Raw genomic sequence first — 11,039 nt, forward strand, 5'->3', positions numbered from 1 at the left:
TTTGTAATAAATAGTTTTTTACAATTATTCAATTATATATACTAATTATGCTTGAAATCAATTAGTGTATAAATTAAATAATTAAATTATTTTAAAAAATAGTTTGGATTAAATAATAAATTTTTTATTAGATTTTATATAACATAGTATAATAGCTATTTAGATATATCATTAAGTTTAATACATAATAAACTTATCATTGAAATAATCTAGATAAAAAATATAAATTAAAAAGTTTTAATAAGTAAAATTACTAATTATATTTAATACAAATACCTCATAGCCTCTAAAATTATTAATAATAAACAATTTCCAACAATAAAATCCAATTTTTTGTTGAGATATTCGACCCAATAGTGTTGATATCTGAATTTTTTTTGAAAATATTGAATATAATTATATTTAAATAATAGTTATTATATTGTAATCTAATACTTACCTTAAATTTTAATTTTAGTGTTTTTCTATGACGTGAACATAGATATGAATTCAATATTTTATAGGTAATCAATGGCTCGTAAAATATATCATTAGATATACGGATTATAAACAACAATAGTGTTATATAATTGACGAGATATACCATAACAAAGATCATAACCAAAACATCAATTTTGTCTATAAATACTAAATTCAAACACATGGCTATTATTAAGCCGATTGTTATCCATAGTAGACCCAAAACTTTACCCCAATAGCCGGTATTATAGTCACTGATCTCATTGTATAAGCTATTTAACTCCCGTATTGCACCAGTAATATAGGAGCTAACAGTGCGATCATTTAGTTCACTGCTTAACATTTGTTTAATATCATTGTTTCGTGATTTCATTTTCCACTCCAAATAAGTGGTAATCAAATAATAGTAGACTGACTGATAAACTAGTATATTGAAAACATAGTGCAACCAAACTGCCCAACCAATGCCATGGGGTACAGCATACAATATGAACTGAGTCCAAGTAGTTTTCGGTTTGAACGATACGGCTACCAGTGCTTGTGTCAAAAAAGCTACGCCTATTGTAGTTAAACGGGCTGTCAGTAGACATCGACGGCATAGTTGCCTAAATCGTATAATTGTTTGCCGATCGCTTATACCACAAGTAACCGGTGCCCGTATACCGGCCATCACTACAAGCACCCGTAGATGATCAGTAGCAATACCCGTGTAAATGTTGTAAAAGTTTATCAATTGCGAACCGAGTGATAGTATCGATAAAAATGAGGCAATTGAGTTTACCAACATACCAGTGCCAATAAAATAGCCCAAATCTCCCCACAATAGTCTCAGTTGAATAGTAGTAAACCAGTCATTATAGGTTAATAAAATAATATTACGAACTAATTGTAGTGATACTACAAAAAATACAAGTATTGGATTGTAAAATAGTTGCCGATTATTATTATTATTATTCTGGTTATAGTTGACTGGTTTGTAAAGGGATAGACCGATTCTGTAGAGATGACTGTCCGCATCCGTAACCCATAGTTCAGGTGGTAATGGTTTTGTCGGATCAAATACTGTTTCAGTTATTGTTAGTGACATTTATTTGATTGCTATTACAATACTAATTGTGATACCATTGTAAATGTTGGCTTTATTTTTTGTTAAAATTTAAATGATTTTATTATATATATACAGTAAAATATATATTAGTAGTTATTATTGTAATTAGCAAATGTCTAGCAAATTAAAATAATTTAATAAATTTACTAATGCTTTGTTTGTTTTATTTTGTAATAAATACTATTTTACAATTAATAATTATATAGATTAATAATGTTTGAAAACAATTAATGTGTAAATTAAACATAATTTCTCTTTATTTAATTATACAGTACTTTAGTTAGTCAATAAATTTTATTACATTATTAGTTACTAAATTAAATTATTATTACTGTATTAATGTAATATTTCAATAAAATAAATTAATTTTACTTTTTCAAATTTTTACATTTTGATTAAAAATATATATTAATTAACATTAAACTTTACATTATATAACAGTGGTTATTTTAAATAATAATTTAATTATTGCTTTTTTATATTATACAATTTTTATTTAAAAAATATGACACATGAAAGTTAGTCATTAAATTAATAGACTTTATTTGCAAATAAAATTAATAGTACTAAATAATTAAGTAAATTATAATCATTAAAACTAATAGCATTTTTTGTTTGTTTGTCAATGACTTTACTTTACATTATTTTCATATGAAATAATAAAACTGTTTGTTTTTTTAAGACTATAAATAATATAATACTGTATTTTGAATACAAAAATATTTGCATTTCAATAAGAGTCTATCAAAAAAGTTAGTTATAATGTTATTGTAATAAATGATTATTTTTTAAAATAACATGAAAATGACATTTAAACTTTGATATTATATTTCTAAAAAAATCTAAATTTTCTTATAAAGTAATAAATCTGATTTTGTTTACTATAAATTTATCTTTAAGTATAATGTTGATATTATTTTAATGTAACAATAAATTACAAATATAGTAAATCTTTATATATAGTAAATTTTTTTAATATGCATTATTTTTAAAAATAAAATACAATTAAGTAATAATATTTCAATAAAAATACAATATTTAGCTAAATCAATAAAATAAAACAATTGACAAATAAATTAATAAGTTATATAATATCTAAACATTGTATTATTGATATAAGATTAAGCAATATAATTATATACAATATATTTTAGATTTAAATTAATTTAAACATAAAATATGAAACGTTTTTAATTTGTAAAAAAAATAATTACAATATTATAAACAATTTTATCAAGTAAACTTACTAAAAAAATAGTATATCCCGGTAGTTACAGTACAATAATTAATTAGTAAAGTTTAAGTTATTTTACAAAAAATTTTAATAAATAAGTTTTATATAATAAGAATGTTTAGATTACATAGATATATCATTAAGTTTTAAACATAATATACATATCATCGAAATGATCTGTAAAATAAATAGAAAAAAGTATAAATAAAAAACAAATATAAATATCTATCAAACAATACCTCATAGCCTCTAAAATTATTAATAATAAATAATTTCCAGCAATAAAAGCCAATTTTTTGCTGCGATATCCGATCCAATAGTGTTGATATCTGAAAAACAATGTTAAAACATTTTACCAAAAAATTTAATTAAGTATAACAATTTTTTATAGACTCTAAATTTTAATTAATTTTATACTATATTATAATCTAATACTTACCTTAAATTTAAGCATTAATGGTTTTCTATGACGCGAACATAGATATGAATTTAATATATTAGAAGTAATCAATGGCTCATAATATATATCATTTGATATACGAATTATAAATAACATTAGTGTTACATAATTGATGAGATATATAATGGCAATGATTTCAATTAAAATACCAATTTTGGTCAGAAATACCATATTGAGTAATATAGCTATTATAAAGCCAATTGTTACCCATAAGAGAGCCAACACTTTGGCCCAATAGCTGGTATTATAATTACTGATCTCATTGTACATAACGTTAAATTCGTGTATAGCACTTGTAATATGGGAAGTAACGGTGCGGTTATTCAGTTCATTGTTTAGAACTTGTTTAATATCCTGATTTCGTGATTTCATTTTCCACTTCAAATAATATGTAATCAAATAATAATAGACTGACTGATAGACTAGTATATTGAATACATACTGTAGCCATATAGCCCAACCAAAGCCATGAGGTACGGCATAAATCAGAAACTGTGTCCAAGTAGTTTTCGGTTTGAATGATGCAGCTACCAGTGCTAGCATTACAAAGCTTACGCTTATAGTAGTTATACGGGCTGTCAGTAGACATCGACGGCACAGTTGCCTGAATCGTACGATTGTTTGCCGATTACGTAGACCACAGGTAACCGGTGCGCGTACACCGGCCATAACTTCAAGAACCCGTAGATGATTATTACGGCCATCACCGGCACTACCCGTTTGATAGTTGTAAAAGTTTATTAATTGCGAGCCAAGTGATAGTACTAGAGATGGGCAAATAGAAAGTTTCTACTAAATTTCCGTGAGAAAGTTTCTAGAAAATTTCTCAGGAATAAATTTCTACAGAAATTTAACTTTATTGTTATACTATGGGATCCCCATATCTTTAGCTATTATAATACTATAAATATATTAATGAGACATAATACTGTACATATAATATTATACTATTATACAAATGGGATCCCTATATAAATAATTATTATTATTTAATAATAATCAGTTTTGTAAAATTTTATTGACCTTTTTATTATAGTATAGTTTAGTATAATTAAATAAATATATTTTTTACTTTAATTAGTAATTTAAATACTAATACTAATATTTAATTATTACTTTTAAAAACAATGTTACAAGATAACAAATATAGAGAAAACAAAATTAACATGGGGATCCCATAGATAGAAATTTCTTTTAGAAACTTTCTAGAAATGTCTCTATTATTTTATAAATTTCTCTTTTTTGCCAACATTAGATAGTACCAATATAAAAACGACAGTTGAGTTAGACAACGTACCGATGCCAATAAAATAGCCCAAATCTCCCCACAATAGTCTCAGTTGAATAGTGGTAAACCAGTCATTATAGGTTAATAAAATAATATTACGAAGAAATTGTAGTAATACTACAAAAAATACTAGAATTGGATGATAAAATAATTGCCGATTATTATTATTTTGGTTATAGTTGACTGGTTTGTAAAGTGATAGTCCGATTCTGTAGAGATGACTGTCCGCACCCGTAACCCATAGCTCCGGTGGCAATGGTTTTGTCGGATCAAATACTGTCTCAGTTATTTTTAGTGCCATTTATTTGATTGCTATTACAATATTAATCTTTATATGATTTTATTTTAAAACTTATTATTGTAATTACCAAATGTCAACCAAAAAAAAAATTATGATAATTTATTTTTTTGTTTATGAAAATTTTATTTAAATAAATCAATAATTTCTTTGTTTTTTATTATCAAAATTATTTACTTAATATAATTATATGAAATAATTATCTTTGAAAATAATTAGTAGTTAATTAAACATTATTTCTTTCTTATTTTCGATATATATATAATTTCTCATTTATTTAATTGAATAGTACTTTAGTTTATCATTATAGATATATTATTATGATATGATATTAGATAATAATTTATTTTAATAACATAGGTAGATTATTTTTACATTTTTTTATTAAAAATAATAATAAACAACTTTGAACAATAAACATGTTTATAATATTTTAAATTATATTTTGGTATTAGCAATAATTAAATAAAATATTTTTATAATAGATTATGTAAAACAATATGATACTTACAAAAAATAAATAAATAAAATTTTATGATAATTAACTTAATAAATATAAGAAACTATTACAACATACGTTATGAGATTTTTTTTGTAGGTTTTTAATTACAAATTACAAATATATATAAAATTATATATATATAATACTTTATATTATGATATTTTAGCTATTTAGTTATATCAGTAAGTTTAATACATAATAAACTTATCATTGAAATGATCTAGATAAAAAAATATTAATTATAAAGTTTTAAAGAATAAAATTTTAAAGAAAATAATTATATATTTAAATTTAATACAATACCTCATAGCCTCTAAAATTATTAATAATAAATAATTTCCAACAATAAAATCCAATTTTTTGTTGCGATATCCGACCCAATAGTGTTGATGTCTGAAAATCATTTTGAACTAATTTTTATACTCAATAATATTTAAAAATTTATTATAGTATAATATTGTCTAATATTTACCTTAAAATTAAACATTATTGTCTTTCTATGAGGTGAACATAGATATGAATTCAATATCTTATATGTAATCAATGGCTCATAAAATATATTGTTTGATATACGGATTATAAACAACAATAGTGTTATATAATTGACGAGATATATGATGGAAATGATTTCAATTAAAACATCAATTTTGGCCATAAATACAATATTGAGTATTATAGCTATTATTAAGCCAATTGTTATCCAGAGTAGACCCAAAACTTTGGCCCAATAGCCGGTATTATAGTCATTAATCTCATTGTAGATGTCGTTCAACTCGAGTATTGAACCGGTAATATGGGAAATAACGGTGCGATCATTTAGTTCATTGCTCAGTAAGTGATTAATATCTTGGTTTCGTGATTTCATTTTCCACTCCAAATAAGTGGTAATCAAATAATAATAGACAGACTGATAGACTAGTATATTGAAAACATAGTTAAACCAAACTGCCCAACCAAAGCCATGGGGTACGGCGTAAATCAGAAACTGTGTCCAAGTAGTTTTCGGTTTGAACGATATGGCTGCCAGTGCTAGCATTAAAAAGCTTATGGCTATAGTAGTTATATGGGCTGTCAGTAGACATCGACGGCACAGTCGCCTGAATCGTACGATTGTTTGCCGATCGCGTAGACCACAGCTAACCGGTGCCCGCAAACCGGCCATAACTTCAAGTACCCGTAGATGATTAGTACAGCCATCACCGGCACTACTCGTGTAATAGTTGTTAAAGTTTATCAATTGCGAACCGAGTGATAGTACCTATAGAAATGCGGCAATTGAGTTGGCCAACATACCGGTTCCGATAAAATAGCCCAAATCTCCCCACAATAGTCTCAGTTGAATAGTAGTAAACCAGTTATTATAGGTTAATAAAATAATATTACGAACTAATTGTAGTGATATTATCGGATCAAATACTGTCTTAGTTATTGTTAGTGACATATTACTAATTAAGATACCATTGTAAATGTGATTTTTACTTTTTTTTGTTAAAATTTAAATGATTTTATTATATATATTAGTAGTTAGTATTATAATTAGCAAATATCTAGCAAATTATAATGCTTTTTTGTAATAAATACTTATTTACAATTAATGATTATATAAACTAATAATATTTGAAAACAATTAGTGTGTAAATTAAACATTATTTCTCTCTTATTTTTGATACACATAATTTAACATATATTTAATTATACAGTACTTTAGTTTGTCAATAATTTTTATTATAATATTTTTATTATTATTATTATTATATATCTATGATATTAAATTATTATTATTACAATATTAATATAATATTTCAATAACATAAATTATTTTACTAAAAAAATATTAATTAGCTTTCAACTTTCCAATATAACCTGTATAATATAATATTTCATCACTGAATTTTATATATTACAATATGAAAATATAATTTATTAAAGTTACAAATAAATGTTTTAAATAAAGTAAAGTTAGTGTTTACAAAAAAAATGTTTTAATAATATATACAATATAAATATTAAATAATCAGTGTTGGCAAAGACAAAATATTTGTATAATACAAAGCGTATTATAAAGTATATTACAATGTAAAATACATGACCAATTTGGCTTACAAAGACAAAAGCATTGATTTGAGAAAAGTAAATGTTTATAATAAATATAGATTTAATATTATTTTTTTATTGAATTGAATTTTTTATTTTTAATTATTTGATTTTTATAACTTAAGAAACAATGATTGTAATAATAATAATAATAATAATGCATTTTCTAGCAATTATATTTTTACTAAATATTTTAAAGTAATTTTTTTAACATAATATATATTAGTTTTAAAATTTGTTTAATACAATCAGTAAATTTTAATGTATTATACAAAGTCAAAATTCAAAACCTTGTATTTTTCCAACCCTGGTAACCAATTATTAAATATAGTATATGGGTGTAACAATTATTGGATTATATATCAATATTATTAATAATAATATTATACTTTAGTTAATTAGATATATCATTAAGTTTAATACATAATATACATATCATCGAAATGATCTAAATAATAAATAAATAAAAATTATAAAGTTTTAAAGAATAAAATAATTTTTAAAAAAATAATTATTATTAAAATAAATACAGTATATAATTTATATTTTAATACAATACCTCATAGCCTCTAAAATTATTAATAATAAATAATATCCAACAATAAAATCCAATTTTTTCATGCGATATCCGACCCAATAGTGTTGATGTCTGAAAATAATTTTAAACAATAATTTTGTATTAATTAAGTATATATTTAGTCTATAATTTTTAATTAATTTTTATACTAAAATATAATCTAATACTTACCTTAAATTTTAACATTAATGTTTTTCTATGACGTGAACATAGATATGAACTTAATATTTTATATGTAATCAATGGCTCATAAAATATATCATTTGATATACGGATTATAAACAACATTAGTGTTATATAATTGATGAGATATATGATGGAAATGATTTCAATAAAAACATCAATTTTGCCCATAAATACTATATTGAGTATAATATCTATTATTAAGCCAATTGTTATCCACAGTAGACCCAAAATTTTGGCCCAATATCCGGTATTATAGTTACTAATCTCATTGTAGTCGTCATTCAACTCCCGTATTGCACCCGTAATATATGAGCTAACGGTGCGATCATTTAGTTCATTCCTTAAAATTTGTTTAATATAATGGTTTCGTGATTTCATTTTCCACTCCAAATAAGTTGTAATCAAATAATAATAGACTGACTGATAGACTAGTATATTGGATATATAGTGTACCCAAACAGCCCAACTAAAGCCATGGGGTACGGCGTAAATCAGAAACTGTGTCGAAGTAGTTTTCGGTTTGTATGTTACGGCTGCCAGTGCTAGCATTACTAAGCCTACGCCTATATTAGTTATACGGGCTGTCAGTAGACATCGACGGCACAGTTGCCTGAATCGTACGATTGTTTGCCGATCGCGTAGACCACAGCTAACCGGTGCCCGTACACCGGCCATAACTTCAAGTACCCGTAGATGATTATTACAGCCATCACCGGCACTACCCGTTTGATAGTTGTAAAAGTTTATCAATTGCGAGCCCAGTGCTAGTATCGATATAAATACGGCAATTGAGTTAACCAACAAACTGGTACCCATAATATAGCCCATATCTCCCCATAAGAGTCTCAGTTGAATAGTGTTAAAGTTATTAAAGTTATTAAAGACTAAGAACATACAGCTGCGAACCATTACCAGTAATACTACAAAAAATACTAGCATTGGATGATAAAATAGTTGCCGATTATTATTATTATTATTCTGGTTATAGTTGACTGGTTTGTATAGGGATAGACCGATTCTGTAGAGATAACTGTCCGCATCCGTAACCCATAGCTCAGGTGGTAATGGTTTTGTCGGATCAAACTTTGTCTCAGTTATTGTTAGTGCCATTTAATTGATTGCTATTACAATATCAATCTAATTTTATTTGTAAATTATTTTATTTTAAAAATTTATTATTGTAATTACCATACTTATCACAATCATCAAAATCAATGATAATGAGACCTATCGTTATGCATATACAATAGTAAACTACAATTGAAAGTCTGATTATAAATGGTTAGTTTTACAATTAAGGATATCTAATTACTTCATAAAAAACGTCTATATAAATGTTTCGCCCTATTAAAAATGTTTGATTTTTTTACTATAATGTAGTATACATATGTAGTTATAATATATGTAAAACCTCCCGGTGCCCTGTAACTCATACCATATAGCAAAATCTAATTACACAACATCTTGTATAAGGGCCTTACCCTAAATCCTACTTGAGCTCAATAAACATTTAAAATTTCCCATAGAATTTATCATTGCTTTTATTAGAAATTGAAAATATAAAAATACATTTTTAGATTTGAATTAAAATATAGGGTTGTTGGGAAAAGGTGTCATACAGAAAGAACTATTATCTTAAAGTGTTAAATATCTTGATTTATTTTAAGGACATGTAACAAGAACAATAAACATGTTTATAATATTTTAAATTATATATTTTACATTTATTTTGGTATTAGCAATAATTAAATAAAATATTCTTATAATAGATTATGTAAAACAATATGATACTATACAAAAAATAAGTAAATAAAATTTTATTATAATTAACTTAATTAATATAATAAACTATTACAACATACGTTATGAGATTTTTTTGTGGGATTTTAATTACAAATTACAAATATATATACTGTATATACTTTTTATTATGATATTTTAGCTATTTAATTATATCATTAAGTTTAATACATTAAAAACTTATCATCGAAATGATCTATAAATAGATAATAAAAAACAAAAATTATTTTAAATTAAAGTCAATGGTTTTGTCGGATCAAATACTGTCTCAGTTATTGTTAGTGACATTTAGTTGATTACTATTACAATACTAATTGTGATACCATTGTAAATGAGGGCTTTATTTATTTTTTTTGTTAAAATTTAAATGATTTTAGTATATATATTAACTAATATTAGTATTTATTATTGTTAATTAGCAAATGTCTAGCAAATTATAATAATTAAATAAATTTATTAATGGCTTTGTTTTTTTTTGTATTAAATAATTTTTTTTTTCAATTAATCATTATTAATATTAATTAATAATTTTTTTTTGAAAACAATTAGTGTGTAAATTAAACATTATTTCTCTATTATTTTTGTTACACATAATTTAACATATATTTAATTATACAGTACTGTAGTTTGTCAATAATATTTATTACATTATTATTATATTATATATTTATGTTATTAAATTATTATTATTATTATTATTACTGTATTTCAATAACATAAATTAACTTTACTAAAAAAAAAATATTAATTAGCTTTCAACTTTCCAATATAAAACTATTAAATATTTCAATTTTTATAATATTTCATCACTGCATTTTATATTTTACAATTTTTTATATAAATTATGACCCAAGAAAATGTAATTTATTAAAGTTACAATTAACAGTTTTAATTAAAATAAAGTTAATGTTTAGAAAAAACTGTTTTAAAAATATATATTTTATTTACAATATAAATATTAAATAGAAAATATACCAAATACAGTATTTAATATAGTATCATATATTACTATATATATATATAATATTACTTT

The sequence above is a fragment of the Oppia nitens genome, unplaced genomic scaffold (assembly GCF_028296485.1).
Source record: "Oppia nitens isolate AA-2021 unplaced genomic scaffold, nextdenovo-longstitch-racon4-pilon3 scaffold4_pilon_pilon_pilon, whole genome shotgun sequence".
Classification (NCBI taxonomy): domain Eukaryota; kingdom Metazoa; phylum Arthropoda; class Arachnida; order Sarcoptiformes; family Oppiidae; genus Oppia; species Oppia nitens.